The following is an 18,816-nucleotide window of genomic DNA, read 5'->3' on the forward strand; positions in this document are numbered from 1 at the left end:
TATCTATCTTAACCTGAGTTAATTTGTAATAAAACCCTTTAACTTTTTCCATTGGTTCTTAATGTGTGACCATATGGGTTGTATTTGATTTTCCTATATATTGCGTAGACCAGGGGTCTCCAAACTTATAAGTAATTATGCTCCATGGAAATCATCCCGAGCTACTATTATCCAGTGTTAATAGTGACCGCATTAGACAAGAATAATTTAGTGTTCAACATATGCAAGATCAGCTCAGTAACGATCGACTAAGCGCAGGGCTGCAAGCAGTAATGTAAAAAAGGCCTTGTCAATCTGTAGTGTCACTTCATGGATAATGCATAACAGTCATACCCGCAATGCCAACAGCACCAAGGTAATATTAATGAATACTCTCAAATGTTGAATAATTAGTCAGTCAAATATTAAATGTAAGTATATTTTGGAAATTATGACTTCTTAAAATACACACATTCATCTCGAAAACCTACTTTTCCATTTTGATATAAATATATTAATTTCAACAAAGTAAATGCTTCTAATTTATTAGGCTGGACCGCATTCAGGAGAGCTACCCACAAGCAGCTGGAGAGCTACTGGTTGAAGAAGCCTGGTGTAGACATTGACTTACTCTCAAATACTGCTGCCATCTGTACACTGTACTGGTGCTATTCTTCCATGCATCGCTTCATGCAACAGACTGACCCCACTGTCACAAGCTGATCTTGTTCCACAAGGGAAGCCCTTCATACCAGAAGTGGACTTCTGTCCATGAACAAGTAAGTCTCATTTGGATGGAGGAAATCACCTGCTCTTTAGCATCCAAGATCTAACTGTCACTAAAGGGCAAGCCAAGTTATTTGATAGTATGATATATGTGGCGATGCTCGGTAGTGCAAGAAGGGTCTAATGACCAGCGTCACTAGTTCAATCATCTACTTCAACCACTGTGGAGGGTGGCTCCCCCCCCCCCTCTTAGCACACCAAAATAAAACTGTGTTAAAAGCTTTAAAAACAAGTTTAATTATCAACAAAAGGAGTGCACCGCTCAACCCCCTTCTCAACGATGCTCGGAACAAGCCTTCCTCCACTACCCACCGATATTCCAGATCTCCTTCATGTAATGCTGTTGGCAGAAGGGGACCTATCCTATGATGCTTGGTGATCTTGCACTTACATATTATGCATGGTTCGCCGTAAATACAACGTTCAGCCATTAGCGTGCCATTACACAATCAAAGCCAGATCTGCTGTTCCAAGCAGTGACCTTCGCAATCTTAAAGTCACATCTATGCTGTATCCTCCTACCAAGCATGCTTTGTACAACACAAAATGTTGCACACAGGATGTCAATGCAACTGTCTGGGTGCATTATACAAGTGAACATTCACATAAGTGGGGCGACAAGGTGACTATTCCTGAATCTGAGAAAAAAAATTCAGTCCAGTACTAGGATTATTTAAATGAAACTACACCACCAAATGCTTAATATCAACAACCAAGGAACGGACAGTAATTCAGTGTCAGCCAGACGGGACTTTTGGTGTGCCCTTCAGGTCCCTCAAAGTCAAAAGGACAGGCTATGGCCTCAGGAAGAAAGAGGATTAACATGAGCTAGCCTATTATACCCCCAGATGCCACCAAACCTCGATTGGGTCATTCCAGACAGGGATACACAACCATTTCTCATGCAGGAGGCATTCCAGTCACAGACAACATCCAAGTGAACCTCTACTCTCTAGTTCCCCTCTGACTAATCCGTGCTCCTTCTGGGATGTTCCTGTGGTTCATCAGAATGACAGTGCCAACTAAATATGGCTATTGGTTCTATGGTAATTTCTTAGCCTGGCCACCTCTTTAAAAGTCGAATTAAGTTGGCTAAACCACAGTCTAAGGAAGGATCTCGTATGCCTTTTTAAAGCATTCTCTTTGCTCTGTTGCTGTGGAGATCTAGTCTTACATCAACAATGTTAAAACTGTTCTCATATCCTATGGAACTGTCCAGAGATTCAGGGGTTTTGGGAACGCGTGGTGGGGATGAGGTCCTGGGTCACGTCACTGCAGGTGCCCCTTGATGCTAAATGGCTGCTACTAGTGGAAGGGGAGGAAAACTGTCCCAGATATCTGAAAATATGGTTTACAGTGGCAGCTGGGGGTTGCAAAACGCAAAATTGCCACGAAATTGGTGCAACAACTTCCCCCTACTGTTCTAGATTGGTAGTGGGGCGTAGAAACTTGTCATGGTAGGCGATATATCAGAGCTGTGGTAGCCCCAGAAATTGGGACAAGAAATGGGAGGCCTGCAGGGACTTCAGGGGAGCTAGGCTGGAGTCCAGTTTGGAGGAAATAGCTGAGGCTATGTGATTGTATTGTACTATGTATGCCATCTGATTTGTGAACCAAGGCAGCACCAATGATTTATTGATTCCAATGGGATTGCTCAAATGAGAAGTGTGTTGGTGCCATGTTATATTATATGTACAACTGTGATTCTCTCTTACCCTGTAAGATGAGTGTTGCTTCAATAAAAAGAACTTACAACAAAAAATGTGTTTTTTTTAAACTGCAGTATAGAGCCTTGGATACCAACCTAGGCTTTAGGGTTGCACCAAAAATTCAGAATTTTTTCCTTAAAAATGTGCATTGCAAATATATAAAACCACCATTTGACGTACACAGCACTTAAACATGTCGCAACACCTAACAATTGCTAAAAAGTGATCCCCTGCGCAAAGTTTACAATATGCCGGACACAGCTTGGACACATGGCAGAGAGGAGCTATTCAGTTCTAACCATGGGCGGGGGGGGGGGAGGGGGGGGGAAGAGGGGTTAGTCACTCTGGTCCATCCCAAGGCTCTGCAATTAGCCAAGTAGTGCATTTAGGGTAGGCAGTCCAAGTTCTAAGGGAAATAGTGTGGGGAGGGCTCAAGCTCAGAACTAGACAATGAACGAACACAACTTTAATATCTAGTTCAGTGCTGGTCGTTTAGTGAATTTATTTTAATTACACAGAAATATTAAATACTTCACAACTCAATCCAGCATACAGGGTCGTACCCAGAGTACTATGTTCTTCTTGGTGTAGCACTCCTTATCCAGCCAACCCCTTTTCTCCATGCTTTCCAGCACCCGGTTAAACCTAGTAGGTTCTGTCACCCTGCAAGACTTATGCAGAAGGATAAATAATGTTCGGTTGCATTTTATACTTCCCCACACATCAACAGGACAGTCACGGTTTTTCTCAGAATCATACTCAAAGCCACAGTGGAGGAGGAAATAAGACTTCAGTTTCCTGTGCCTTCTTCACAACAAGCTCAGACGTTAGGACCCACTACAGGCAGAGCCCGGCATGGATACAGCTTCAGCTCACGTAGTCCCCAGAGTGTGGCAGCCTTGGATGAATTGGAGTCACTCAGCGGTTCTTGGCACCACTATGCGGATACACCTGGCAGTTGCAGCCCTAACCTGGGCCGATACACATTCACAGCTCGACCTTCGCCAGTACACACATCAAGGGATATGCAGTCCACCATATGCAGGAATGGCAGAGACTGGAGACTGCAGACCCTCAGCTGGATGTGTATCCACTGTTTCAGACTGCAGAACTGGTTTGGGGTGGTCTCCCTTCAAAGTGCCCTCACGCTGCACTCCAGACAGCTGCTATGCAGTGATGCTTCTCATTGAGGAAGTCTTGACTGCAGCACCCACAACATAACCACAATGAAGTGTGAGGCTATCATCAGCCTCAAGATAACTCAGAGAAAGACAAAAGGGCTGACCTAGACACGTCGTCAACTTTCAAACACACGCCAGTTCAACCCATTACCCTAACAATTAACCAAATGGCAATTCTCAGAAATAACTTATCAGCAGCCCCCTGCTAATAAGTTCTTGATGGAATTTCAAAAGGTAGCTCAGTTTCATCCTCACTTCAGTGTCTGGACCTCTGTCTAGCAAAGGAATGCATGCAATACAGTAAACACCCGCCATCTTGTGCCATGCTAAAACATGAATGTCCCAAAAGAATCACACTAATGTAGGTAATCAGAACTACACACACAAAATTCTACTGCTACACACGTGCTGCAGCATGAACGCTCAGGGGACGTCAGCAGAAAGTTCCGGGTTTATAACTAACAACGGGCCCTTAAAAGAGACCAAAAGCCTTTACTGTCATGTCAAGCACTCTAAGGAAATTCCGAAGGCTTAAGCCTCAGCCTGCATCATCGACCGTGCTTCCAGCACAAAAATCGGTACAATGTGATGCTACTTTTAAGGGTCCCCATATTGCTCCCCAAATACATGCAAATACATGCTTTAGTTGAAACAATGATTGCTCACGGTCATAATAAAGTGTACATCGAAAAGCAACTCGAAAAAAACTGCTAAACAATTGGATAACTAAATACCATTTGTGAGGTGGTTAGTAAAACAGGTTTAATGCACGCCATAAACAAAACAATAGTGTAGAAACCATTATCGTCAACAAAAACAAAAAATGCAGGGGTTCATTTCTTAACTACATTCACAAAATTGCACACATATGCCCTTATCCTTGTATTAGTGCAGATGTAAAACTTTCAGAAATTCACAAGTTAACAGAAAGTAGGTCTAGAAACCAGATCCCTAGCAAAGTTTAATTTCCAATTTGGTTTCAGCAACTATACACATTCTATTTACCCATTCGCTTATGTGAAAATCTGCTGAGCAAGAGCAAGTTCACTTTCCTTACATTCCCCGTTTTCTCGCCAACATGGAGTGGGGGCTTTAATCCTACCTTTATAGGGTGTAAATGTCCAAAAATGTTTAATGTGGGAAGAGACTGGGAAGATGTAGGTAAATACTCAAACATAATTTTGCGAGTATGCTGAGACTAACACGGCATGCAAAAACTGGAACCCACTGCTTCCTAGCTACTTCCAGCCCCCTCATGCAAATATAAAAAGGTGGGGGTAACGGGGAATAAATTCAAATTCTTGCAAGAATTGAGACAGCTAATTTGAGCTATGTCATACATAATCAGGGAGACTACAGTTTTGGCACCTCACTGCATGACACCAAATGAGACAAGTAAAACAGACAGTTTGCTGAAGCGTGCCTGTCCCTTGAACAAATGCATATTTTATCAATTTTAACACCCCTCCCTAAGGCTCTATTAAACCTGCCACTGGTGTTATCTGATAGGGATATTACCGAACACCAGAGGAACACGAATCCCCCAAATATTGACGGTTGGCTCCATAGTAGAAACAGATAGTCCTTGAACAGCCCATTTATAAGGTAAGAGGACGCCCAAAGAAGCAACAGATGTAGGAGCCATGCTAGGACCACTTAGACAACCCATCCTTCTAACACCCTCAAGTAAATGGACAGTAATGGTCAAGTTTCATGCAGTTTACCTCTCATTTCTTTATCATATACATACTCTCACCAGCTGCTCATTCACCAAGTAAATAAAGTGGCCAATACACTTAAGGGTTGCTGCATGTTATGATTTTGATACGATATTGTTTTGCTGTCTACAGCTGCACCTGTATAATCGCAAAACGCCAATAAAATGAGTTATTAAAAAATATAAAGGGCTGCTCCAGAAGTACTGCAAGGTTTCTTCCTCCTGGAAGTAAGATGGAGCTCTAATATTGAAAATATATTAATGTTTGAATAGCAAAAATCGAGTGCCCGTTCAAATCAACTGACTTTGTTTTCTAAAGCTCACCAGTAATAAGGATGCATATAGGTTTCCTCATCAGATTGAGTGCTCATGGCTTACCAATAAGTGCCAGTCAAGAAAGTAATTTTACACTACACCAAAACCAGTAAACACATTGTAAGTTATGTGCTGTAACATGTAGTGTTACTTTGCATCCTTTCCCTTACCTACCTGTCCCTGCTGCTTGGCCAGCATGAATGTGATGTGTGTGGAATGTTTGATGATGTACTGGAATGCTGGAGTGCCTAGTGTGTGACTGACAGTTGGAGCGTGTGGGCTGAGCAGCAAGGATGCTGCTCCTGGTGGGGCTATCTACATGCTGTTACTTATCATCCTAATTACAGGTAACTAAACTTAATAAACCTTAAACTTATAACCTACAATATGGCTACCTATGTACTTCCTTTGGATTGCAACAATGGCGACTAGGATGGGATACGAACCCACGGGTGCAAGGCACAATTGATTTTAAGGAAGAACCTCTGTGTGGTGGAAGTTTGACCGTATTTTATCCAACTGAAGAAACTGGAACCAAGGAACCTTAAGCTTGAAGGAAAAGGAACACCTGGTTAGCCCCCACCAGTGTCCCTTATCATCTGAACATGCGTGTCTGGGGGTCTAGCGTGTGTCATTGTAATGCAGAATCTTATTGAGTTACGGGTTGTGTACCCTGTGCTGTTTTACCCGAGACTTGCGGTCCTGTCAGGTGTGCTATAAGTGGTGTGTGTTTTGGGGTTGTGTACTCTAGGGTGAGTGTATGGTCTTGTGCCCTAAGTAGTGCAAATGTTTCTGTTGTGTGTAGAAAGTGGTGTCCTCTATTCCCCCAAGTCCTGCATAATGTTACAATGGAGTCATTTTAAAGTATTTGATATCATAGGACTGTTGTGATGTTCTTCTAGCCTAATTATTTTCAATCTGCAATCAGTTAGTATTAAATTAAATATGTTTCTCGGGTGCTAATGATATCAGATGGTGCGTATTTCCATCGTACATTGTCGTATTATCATTAAATGTTTTCCCTAAGGGAAGGAGATGTGTTGCGACTTGTAGTGGTACTTTGCATCCTTCCCCTTAGTTGCCTGTTCCCTGCTGCTAAGTCATTATGAATGGGAGGTGTTGGAATTTTGGAATGCTTGATATTGTAGTGGAATGCTGGAGAGGCTGGTGTGATTGACAGCAAGACAGCTGGAGCATGTAGGCTGAGCAACAAGGAGGCTTCTCCTGGTGAGGCTATCTACATGCTGTTATGTACTTACCATCCTAATAACCTGTAACTATGCTTAATAAACCGACTTATAACCTATAATATGGCTAACTTTGGACTGCAACATTATTTAACAATAATGCTTGAAAGAGAGAAAATGTTACTTATAACTTTTTTTAAAAAAAACATAAGCAGAAGATGCAACAATGGACCCCAAGGTTGTGATTCTCTGGACCATGGATCAATACGATGGTAACAATAACACAAAGACTACGGTGGGCATTAGTTTCATGTTAGCCCAAAGTGATATCGCCACGTATTAGAGGAACAGTTACCTTCCAACAGTCTCAGAATAGCGAAGGGGCTTGGACCCTTGTACAATGGCAAAGAAAGCAGTCTACTGAGCACAGGTGTGTCTGCAGAAAGGTTATAGAATATGGAACGCATGGGCTAGACGTACTATTTGCCTTACAGGGTGAGGACAGTGCAGTCATTTTTAGGTCTCACCTAGGCAGCACTCGTGCTGTACCTTCGAGACATGCTGTATTCAGGATATGTGCATAAACCTCTGCCTACTTCCCGCCCATCTTTTTAATTGGCTCCTGTCCTTTGTAAATGGTGGCCTTTCATTGATCATTAGGCTTTTTAGTCCCTCCTTAAAACCTCCCTGTCTTTTTGTAACCTCCCATGATGACATTCCCTATTACATGTGTTGTTATGCCCTAGATTGTAAAATTACAGCCTCAAGGCACTATTTTCTTAAAGGCCTTCAGACAAGAAACTCACCTGGTCCTAAACAACGTTGGCAGTGTTTCAAGTTTAATGTTTATTGCTTGATTAATTAAAATCACCACAATACCCCCCTCCCCTACAACGTTGGCAGTGGTTACTTTACTCGCTAGCACATCTCACATTTATATTCAAATTTCAATGAATGTCTTTCATTAGCTCCACAAAGAGTACAACGAAAGCGGGAATTAATATATAATTATTTTGTCATATTTCAAAGCTACTAATTATATATATGGGCATAGCTATTTGAATGTACTCTAGGCTCTGTCTTGCATGCAATGCATTCAGGGTGTACCATATGTGACCAAACGTTTATGATACTCACTAGGGACCTCTAGGAGCAGCTGATCAGCTTGCGGTACTGGGAGCGCTGGTGCCTAACTTCCTAGGGACCTCTAGAAGCAGCTTGTGGTACAGCACCTACCACATCTCACATTTATATTAGTCGTTCTATAAATTTTCCTTCATCAGCTCCACAGAGCACAACCTAACCTAATTAAATTAATATAATTCTTTTGTCACATTTCAAAGCTACTAATTGTATATATGGACATAGCTATTTGAACTTACTCGTGGTACTGTCTTGCATGCAATGCATTATGGGTAGGGTGGATTTACCATATATTCAAAGTTTATGATGCTGACTAGGAACCTCTAGAAGCAGCTTGCGGTGCTGCACCTAGACAAGTAGTGCTGGTGCCTTGCTCACTAGGAACAGCTTGCGGCACTGCACCTAGAAATGCAGTGCTGGTGCCTTGCTCACTAGAACAGCTTGCCGTACTGGACCTCTAGGAACAGCTTGCGGTACTGCATCGACATGCAGTGCTAGTGCCTTGCTCACTAGGAAGCTCTAGGAGCACTTTGCGGTACTGCACTGAGACATACGATACTAGTTCCTGGCTCACTATGCAATCATTTGCAATACACTAGGTCTCGCATTACTGAAAGTATGAGCTATTGGCATTGCATTATTATTTGTAACGCCAATACCTCAAACTATCAGTAATGCGAGACCTATTGCAGTGCAAATGCTTGTTGACTGTGTATGGTTATTAAGGAGCCTCAATGCTGTCTAGCGCCGATCGTCATGTCAACATGTGGAACTGACCTTTTCTCCGTAATCTGACAACGAAGTAATGCCTGAATTATTTACTGTTTTCGCTCAGTAAAACATAATAAATATATATATATATATATATATTTCTCGCTCCTTGTTGCGTCCAGCCGCGCACTCTTGCACGGGTGCATGTCGCGAGCGACGCTGCTCGCTAAAATTACCGCTACTTTCCTTCTCTTTCGTAAAGAAAACAGCACTCGCGGGAGTAGGATCTAAGCTTTTAGTGGTACCACTGACAAAGGCAGGAGCCGAAACGCGTCTGGTGCTCGAAGGATCAAATAATAAAAGCTTAGATCCTACTCCCGCGAGTGCTGTTTTCTTTACGAAAGAGAAGGAAAGTAGCGGTAATATATATATATATATATATATATATATATATATATATTATAAAAAGCAGAAGATAAAGCAAAGTAATCTGGGGAAGCAAATCATAATTCCGAGACACTCAAAGGGCACAGACTCTTACCCTACGCAAATACCGGTCAAGAGATTATATAAATCCATCCTTAAATTAGGATACAGATGTGCATTAACATAAGAAATGTGCTTGATGATGGTTAAATGAGAAATGCCCCTAGGGACCAGAGCCAAGATATGGTTGTTTTAAAGTTCTACTCCGGGACTTGGTCCACTAAAATGCACATAGATGGTTAGAGAGGATGTGGGGCTACGGCCAGATTTGCCGATTTTGGAACTCGGGAAACCAGGTTAGAGTTTTAGCGTCAGCTCAAAATCCCGTGATTCTGGGCAAATCACTTTGACGCCGAGTCTCAAAATAATGAATGCGACCTTATATAATGTAGCTGGTTATTATGCATACCGCTCCAAAACCTTGGGGTCGAGTTCACGCTATATAAAACTACAAAAAAGATATACTATTTGAAGAGTAATGGCCCACCATTTAGTCTAAATCCTTTGCAGTACAGTGCGGGGTCCGAAGGATCACCATAGTCTCCGATTTTACTTATTTACATAAGGCATTTAATATGAGTCGATCCTTTGATTTAGGTCTGTCCTGTGTTGATAATACAGGACATATGTTAACGCTTCCGCCGCACTTCCGTAAGAAATCCAACATACACCTGATTCGACTGCTACCCAGTCAAATCTGGATAGGTATTAAAATATTACAACGTAATAGACACAGACTTAACCTGCCGATTTTCGGCTTCTGGTCTATTCAGTTGTATTAACACGACGCTCATTAAACTATACTCTCGGCGCTGTCTTGGCATGCAGACTGTCATTGTGGGCCTGTCTGTAGATGTGGATGGGGGGACGTATTGCTGTCAGGCTCGGAACTAAAGGGTTAGCAGTTATTCCTAACAGATATGAACTGAAGTAAGGATCTTCTAGGGCAATAATTCTCAAATTTGTTTAGTAGCAGACAAGAAGGGGCACCAACCACGTCTTACAGGACCTTACCCCGTTTAAATAAAAATAATCACGTTTCCAGTTTTTCTGTATGCTCTGTTACAAGTCATTGTATAAAAGTTCAACTGGTTAAATGGAAGCAAAGCTACAACTGGTACACAGAAACAGGGGTGTCCTAACGACATGAAGCAAACTAGAAACCGCAGCAAGCAGTCGTCAATCTAAACCAAATCTGGGGAGAAATATACGACTCCCTAATACTTAAAAAATGTATGCCATTATTGTCAACATGCTCTCAAGTAACTGGGCAAGTTATTTGCGGCTGGAAATAATAAACTCTGCAGAGGGACCAACTCTTAGTAAGGGGCAGAGTAGCCAATGATAAACGAAGAGTAGTGCATTTAAGATCAGCAGAGCTGAAAGTATTATAAAGGTTCAGACTGGTGGAAAATTTACAGTAGCCCCCACCACCCACATCCATCTCTCCCATCCTCCCTCTTGCATAGTAGGTTTGCTACGGAAGCGTGTTAAGGAGCCCCGAGAAGACACCCAAAGTTAACTGCCCGGCTTCGCTCACTACGCCGACAACGTATGCAGGGCGCAACGGTAAAGTCCAAACCCGTCACAAACAATTCTCGCGCTACTGTGCAATCAATTGACCCATTCCCCTTACCTAGCGCCGATCCAGAAAGTCGCAGCAACAGAAAAAAATGCTTATTTATCCCTTCTGCCTTCGAGTATTCAGAACGCTTCTTCTCTAGCACTCACCAGACAACTTTCAAATTTTGGACGTTTACGAACGATCCTCCAATCAGAAGCTCGTCATGTGCGTGAGGTCAGGGTTCAAGGTACAAACGAGCCAACCCGAACGTTAGCGAGCTGCATATGCAAATTAAAGGAGACAAGGGCTCGGCAGAGCACGCTGTCACAGGGCGCGGAGCAGGGAGTGTTGCAAGCCGGGAAATGTAGTCACTGCCGGATTGTTTTCAGAACTTCTGATGCGCGTGCCTGTTCCTGCTCCAGAAGTGCAAGCCGTAGGCAATCTCCCCACTTTTCTTTTGGAACTCAAATATCGGCATTCATTGTTACAGTGTATTTAGTAATCTACAGCAGGAAATTAAGCACTTTTCCCCCAGTGGATTACGTCTCAGTGCTTTGGTGTTTATTACAGCAACTCGAATGTATTTATTTATTTAATGCATTTTTATAAAGTGCGGACTTTACACGAAGGTGTCAGAGCACTGTTGTGGTAGTAGGTCGTATCTTTTCTCTATGTCTATTACAGTATGTTATGCCTTATCATTTGTAGAACTTGCTTATGTCATTTGTGGAATTACATGATGTAACTTAGAATGTTAGTGTTTTGTGAGCTGTGGGGAGAAGGCGGTTGGTTTCTGGAGAGTTGGGATGTTTGCCCTGCTGCTCCGGTGGGTCCATAGTTTATGAATTAAATAAACTACATTTTAATATCAAGAACGACTGCTGCCCATCTTTATATTGGCGACGAGGGAAACCTACAAGACCCACTGGATTGCTCGGCGAATTGAAATTTTCGGAGTCTTCATTTTCACCATTTACCGAAAATCAAGCCCAAGACTTATTTTAAATTCTACATTACAGCCTTCGTTTTACTGTTCTTCGGATTTACAAGGTACTGTAATTCCAAGTTTACCTTATTTAAGCGCATCTCTAGCCTTGAAGAATCCGTTGTATTTAACTGCGCATCGGAGTTCCAGCGCGTGAAAGTGCTTGACTGACTCTGCTTCACGTCATCGGCTAATCCTGTTGCGAGTTTCAACGCTGCGCTTCAGTGACCTCAGAGCGTAGCAACGCAGTGACAACCATTTTGAGTGAGTTTGGTTATTCTTTTCCTGCGTTCCAGTGACATCACCACGCAACTACGCTAAGACAGCCATTTTAAAAATACTTTTGTGCGTATTTTGTTTACGCTCACCAGCTGTCACTGATAGTCATTCGGAAGACGGTGATATTTCTCATACAAGCGGAGAAATCATCTTTAATAACAATTTAATGTCTTGTATGTACACGCTTTTATTGAAGGCATCTTCTCATGTGTAAAGGCATTTTCTCTAGCGCGAAGACAATTTCTCAAACACAAAAGTTTTTTTGTCAAGCACAGTTTAATGATGTGCACGCTATCGGATGCTTTCCGTTACTAGCGCATTTTCAGTGGTGCGCACACTTTAATTCAATTTTACGAATTTGGAAGCATTCTGTTTTGAGCACATTTTCAGTGTTGTAAGCGCATTTACAGTGGTGCGCACACTTATTGTTGCTTGAGTTCTCATTTTGGAAGCAATCTTCATTGGAAGTTCGTACACAGCTCTTGTTCGGATGAAGTGCACACTTCTCTTTTGACACCTTGGAACTCAACCATTTACTTACTTTTCTTCCTTTCTTTATTCTGGTGTTCAGTAGTGTGCACATTTTTGATCTGCGAGTTTTAAGAAAGTAAAATTTTCAGTTGCTCTTTCTAGGAAGACTTTTCTTTATTTTAACTTCACTTTTCTTCTTTGCTCTTATTTATCCAGAATCTGGTTATGGCTAATGCGCAGATTTGCAATCAACCCACAATTTTTCTACAAGTTCCAGGTAAGCCTAAGTTGGAATGGAAAAAGTGGTTTGAAAGTTTTGAGAATTACATTGTGGCTATTGATGGATCCAAATTTTCTTCTGAAAGATTAAAGGCCATCTTATTCAGTTTTTTGGGTTCTGCTGCTATTGAAATTTTCAAAAACTTAATTCCTATTCCACCACCTAGTGGGGGTGGTGATGGATGGAACTGCTATAAGGAAGCTGTTACCAGACTTGAGAAACAATTTCAAGAAGAGCCTAATGTTCTTATTGAAAGGCATGCATTCCATAAAAGGAAACAGTTTCCTGATGAGACCATTGAAGAATATGTTGCTGCTTTAAGAGTATTAGCCGCTAATTGTGACTATGGAGCAACTGTTGATTACTGCATTAGGGATCAACTAATTTTTGAATGTGAATCTCCTATTGTTGGTGAGAGTGGTTCTGAAGCTTCTTTTGTTCCTGTTTCCAATCCACAGGAGTCTATTGAATCTTCTCCTCAGGTTAGTCCTTTGTCTCACAAAAGGATTTCTAGAATTCCAAAGAAATTTGACGATTATATCTTGGATGTTTGATTTATTTTATTTTGTTGTTTTTGTAAAAAGAGACATGTGGTAGTAGGTCGTATCTTTTCTCTATGTCTATTACAGTATGTTATGCCTTATCATTTGTAGAACTTGCTTATGTCATTTGTGGAATTACATGATGTAACTTAGAATGTTAGTGTTTTGTGAGCTGTGGGGAGAAGGCGGTTGGTTTCTGGAGAGTTGGGATGTTTGCCCTGCTGCTCCGGTGGGTCCATAGTTTATGAATTAAATAAACTACGTTTTAATATCAAGAACGACTGCTGCCCATCTTTATAACTGTTCAATAGAACCAGTTACGTTACATGAGAGAACTGTTACAGGAATGGAACAAACAAAAATAGCATGCCATAGAATCAAAGCCACGCAGACATAAGGCACACGATCTCAAGCACAGCAAGCACAGACTGTACAAGCAAAAATATGAATATATATGACAGATTTTACAATGACTAAAGAACTTCCTGGCGAAAAATAGCAGGCCGTAGAATCAAAACAACACAGGCAAAAGGAACACAATATCAAACACAGCAAGCACAGGATGTACAAACAAAAATATAAATATATATGACAAATTTACAATGACTAAAGAACTTCCTGGCGGGGTCTGAGAAGGAGGGAATTCGTTCTGAAAGTGTCTTTGGAATAAAAGAGATTTGAGGTCCGCTTTGAAGATCTGGATGGAGGTAATGGCACGGCGCGAAGGAGGAAGCGAGTTCCAGATCCTCAACGCATTACCTGAGAACGATTGTGCCATCAATTTTTCCCTTTTGAAGGAGGGGGGCTCAAGAAGGAACTTTTCCGCATTCAGAGAGGGTCTTGAGCCTCCAATTTCAGTTTATTCGCCAGATAGCGAGGGGAGGAAGAGTGCAAAGCTTTGTGGGTAATGCACGCCGTTTTGTAGATAGCTCTAGCCTCGATGGGAAGCCATCTGAGAGAAGATAGGATAGGACTGATGTGGTCACTTTGTTTGGACCCTGAAATGAAGCGAGCTGCTGAATGGAGGACGGATTTGAGGGGAGAGAGGTGAGATTTGGGAAGGCCAGTCAGAAGAGAATTACAATAGTCCAATTTAGAGAGAACTAGCGATTGGACCAAGGTTTTTACGCCATTCTCCGGGAAGAACCGACGAATCCCCCATAAAAGGCGCAGCTGATAACGTGCGCTCTTGGCCATGGAATTGATGTGTGAGATTAGGTTGAGTCTTTTGTCAAGTATGACACCTAAGGATTTAGCGCAGTCCACAATGATGGGTTTACTGTTTAGTAGATTCAACTGATCTATCCAGGATTGAACAGGAGGCGGGGAGAGAGAGCTAGATAAGTGGAGGAATTCTGTTTTGGAGGGATTGAGAATGAGTTGGTGCACTAACATCCAGTTGTGAATAGCGTTGAGAGTAGTGCTGAGTAGTGAGCAGTGGCGTCACTAGGGGGGTACGGGGGGTGCGGACCGCACCGGGTGTCACCCCATCTGGGGGTGACACCAATCTACTACACTCACTGACTACGACTACCTGCTTTAGTGCAAGTCAAGCGCACCACCGTCACCACTCCGGCCCGTAGCTGATCGCACGTGCACCATGAGACCATCGTCCGCCATCTGCATTCTGCACGGATGGGTCACAGTCACTATCACACAACGAAGGGTTTGCAATTGTTCTGTGAGTGAGTGTGACGAAACCGAAGCCGAACCCAGTTATGCATGCATATACCAGGCAATTTCATGAGCTGCGGCGTTGTTGTTCAGAGTTCAAACTTTCAGTTTCACAGTCACTTCACTTGCCCCAGCAGTTTGGGTCCCAGGGCCGTCAATCTTAGCCCTACTACCAATGACGTGACGGCCCTGGGACAGCCCCCGCGCGCTGTGCGCAGTGCGCAACTGCACCTGCTGCTCTTAGCCTCTGACGCGTCACGACGGTCACGCGCCCGCCAGGGAGAGTGCGTGCGTGGTGGTGCGACTGTGCGTCGTGAAATAAAGAACTATTACCGACGCCACGAGACGACATCAGAGACCACCGGTCCGACTCTGGAGTCCGGACCGGCACTATCTTTTGCTGTGCCTGTGTCTCTCCCCTTCAAATTTGGAACGGTGAGAGACTGCTGCTGTCACTAGTAGAGAGAGAATAGTATAATTAATTTTAATTTATAATATACTGTATATATCATATGCATGTCCATGAAGTAAGTAGTAGTAAGTAAAAAATGTGGCAGTGCAGTGGCACACAAATGAAAACACGGCCCTGAGGGCAGGGCCCTCTTCGGGCGGGTGCACCACCAGCCAGGTTCAAGCTGGCTTTCTTCCTATGCCCCACACATGCCCTTTTCGAGTCAGCCCAGCCCACCCCCCCGCCGCCATAACTACAAACTTGCATATTTTTATTGCCTAGGCAGGCTTGATAATATGCCCCTAATTCTCTGCAGACACCTGCATATATTCTTTAATTATTTTGAGTCTAGAACTGTCCCTGAACCTGTTGAGTATTTTTATGTCCGGCCGGTTGGGCCGGAGGATATTCTGCTTCTCCACACATTGGGTGTGGTATGTATGCAGATAACACACAGAGGGCCTCCCTATCTGATTGTACCTAACACACTACGGCAGTCTGCACCACGGGCTTCGTTTCACTAATGAGTTCTGTGGATCACAATGCTCCATAGAATGTGGCACTGGCACTTTGTAAAACCTCTAAATAAAATTTTAAAGGGATTTAAATGGAGTTTTTATAATTTAAATGATTCAAACCTATGAGAATGGAAAAGGGCACGACTCACACATTTGCAAGGAATTGTTTTTCATAATAAATCAGTAAGTTCTATCAACACAGCTTGTGAAACATTATCATTTCATTTTTGTTTATCAATTTAAAATGTCATACCCTTTCAAGTTCACGCACTGTAATCACCTAAGGCAGGAAAATGGTTTCTAATGAGTTGGGATCCTTTAGAAAAAGACTCGTCCTGCATTTGAAATGTTTGCTTTAAGCCGCTGCTATCTGAGTGCAAGTCTTCACAGCCTAGATGTCATCCAGTGGCAAAAGGCAGGATGCTAACACAGTGTTAGTACTGTTTGCTTTTTTAATTTATCTAGATTTCAAAAGAATCACACGCCAGCTCGTATATCACACACAATCATGGGCCGACCCTCCAGCGCTTCCAGTGCCTTTATTGCCAAATTTGCCAAACATTGCAAAATTGCATTATATCAGAAAGCGTGCGGCCGGTTCGAGGGTTTCTAACCCTTCAAAGGCAGGGATGGGTTTTTAATGAGCTGCTGCGTGCCTATTAAACTCTCTCGGGAAAGGTTGCTTTGTTCATTGGAGCGGACTGTATTGCAGGGGTGTACATTTTGTTTGCTTTCGATACTTGCACAAGTGCCACCATTGCCTACGTAACATTTGTTCTTGTGCGTCAACCATATATTGCAGTATTATACCTCTAATTATACTTTGTTTTCTCTTGTAACCTGCACACAGATGTCACTTTTTCCTCCTGTAATGCACCGTTTGCAACCTCATGTATTTTGTTTGCTCACAATTGCAACTTTTGCCTCTTGTAACTTAACGTTTGCTTTTGTAATTTGTTCACTTGTAATTTTCTACTCATGTTTCATTACTGTTCCTATGTGAAGCGCTCTGACGCCTTTGGGTAAAGTCTGCGCTATATAAAAACGCATAAATAAATAGAAGACCCTGTCCGGCCCCGCCCTTCCAGCTTCCTAGGCTAGTCCTGACCCGGGCGGTGCATTCTGCTTGCAGTTGCACACGGCCAGCCTGCATGATTCATTGCTGAAGGCAGGGAGCAGGCCTTTCTTTGAACTCGTCACTTCACTTGCAGGTGGTTCACTTCACAGTTCACTTCATACATATCCTATGAAGTGAATTGCTTTGGCTGAAATATGCCTGCTTTGCTGGCCGGTCTTCATCCTGCTGCCTTATTCAAGCAGCCGGGCTGAAGACGGCTGGACTGCCAGAAACCGGTCCTCGAAAGCTTGTTTCCGGTCCAGGGAAGACATGGCTTGGCAGTTGGGGCTGGACTGTTCCCATGAGGCACAGGGTCAGACTGATTTGCATATAGCCATGTCTGAACTGGGGTGGCAGAGTGGGCTAAAGAACGGTGATGGATTAAACCCAGATCTTTTGACTGGGTGTGAGTGTTTGATTAATTCAGATGCTCCGTCCATTACCACCCCCTTTTGTACCGTTATTGTCCATCCTGGCAGTGACAGCTTTTATGTCCCTGTGCTTTTGGCTGTGGAATTGTGTTTCTGCTGACTTGTGATTTGATATTTTGGTCATTCCCTCGGTTGGGGCCCTGCTTCTCTGGGTACACTGGCTGTGCCATTTCTCTTTTGGGTGTCTGGTCTGTTGGAGGTAAAATCAGCGTTATGGGGTTACCAGTTAGAAAATAGAGCATTCATGCTGCGCCTTTCAAGTGCCCACAAAGCGAAGAGAGGAACCAGATTTTAAAGTGAAAGAGACAGTCAATCACGAGATGAAAATATGGTTCTGTGATTTCATCACATGACGCAGTAAAGAGAAACTGTATGAACATATATATATTTGCCATCTGTGTCCACTGGCGGACTCGGAGCGGAGGAGGTCCATGCGGTAAGTCGTGAGGGGGTGACACCATGAGTTACCCGCACCGGGTGACACCAAACCTAGTGACGCCACTGGTAGTGAGAGATCATTAGGGGAAGACACCTTGAGGTATATTAGGGTGTCATCCGCATAGAGATGGTAGAGGATTCCAGATTTGCTTAGGAGGTTCTCTAATGGTCCAGATAAAGATTAAACAGAGTGGGAGCAAGGATAGAACCTTGAGGGACGCCTTGACCAACCACCAGTGGAGACGAGATACTGTTCGCAATCCTAATCATTTGGGATCTGTCCGAGAGGAAAGAGGACAACCATTTGAGTACTGTGCCTTCCACGCCCATTCTCTGTTGAAGAAGGTTAAGAAGGGTGTTGTGATTAACAGTGTCAAAAGCTGCAGAGAGGTCAAGAAGAATCATAAGGCACGATTCCCCCGAATTCGAGAATATGCAGCGCATCATTGATCACTTGCAGCAGGGCTGTTTCAGTGCTGCAATTTTCTTGGGGAGAGGAGTTGGTCTAACGGCTAGGGCGCTCGACCTCCGACCTGGGGATCTGGGTTCGAGTCTTGGTAACGACGCCAAAAAACCTCTTGTGATTCTGGGCAAATCACTTAATCTCCTCGTGCCTAAAAAAAAATGAATGTGTGTCCTCATGTAACGTAACTGGTGCTATGTAAAGCGCTCTGATACCTGATTCAGTTCGGGTCTAGTTCGCGCTATATAAAAACTCTGCAAAAAAATAAAATAAATACATTTTGAATAAAGCCCAACAGGAACATGTTGAGGAGATTATTGTCCATAATGTGTTGGGACAATTGTTTTGCAACACATTTTTCTGTGATCTGTGAAAGAAAAGAGAGATTG

The 18,816-nt window shown here is 43.0% G+C and overlaps 1 protein-coding gene across 6 annotated transcripts in view; it reads right to left on the reverse strand.

The window, feature by feature from the left end:
* Positions 1–11,047, reverse strand: part of TACC3 (transforming acidic coiled-coil containing protein 3) — a 475,241-nt gene extending 464,194 nt beyond the window's left edge. For 2 of the 6 annotated variants that reach the window (XM_078678629.1, XM_078678625.1), the window contains exon 1: positions 10,946–11,047. The gene's annotated coding sequence lies outside the window, so the exon portion shown is untranslated. Of the gene's footprint in view, positions 1–10,850 lie in introns of all 6 variants that reach the window. The other 4 variants (XM_078678627.1, XM_078678623.1, XM_078678628.1 and 1 more) reach the window with 2 other exon arrangements.
* Positions 11,048–18,816: the final 7,769 nt, after the last annotated feature.

The sequence above is a fragment of the Lissotriton helveticus genome, chromosome 2_2, assembly GCF_964261635.1.
Source record: "Lissotriton helveticus chromosome 2_2, aLisHel1.1, whole genome shotgun sequence".
Taxonomy (NCBI): domain Eukaryota; kingdom Metazoa; phylum Chordata; class Amphibia; order Caudata; family Salamandridae; genus Lissotriton; species Lissotriton helveticus.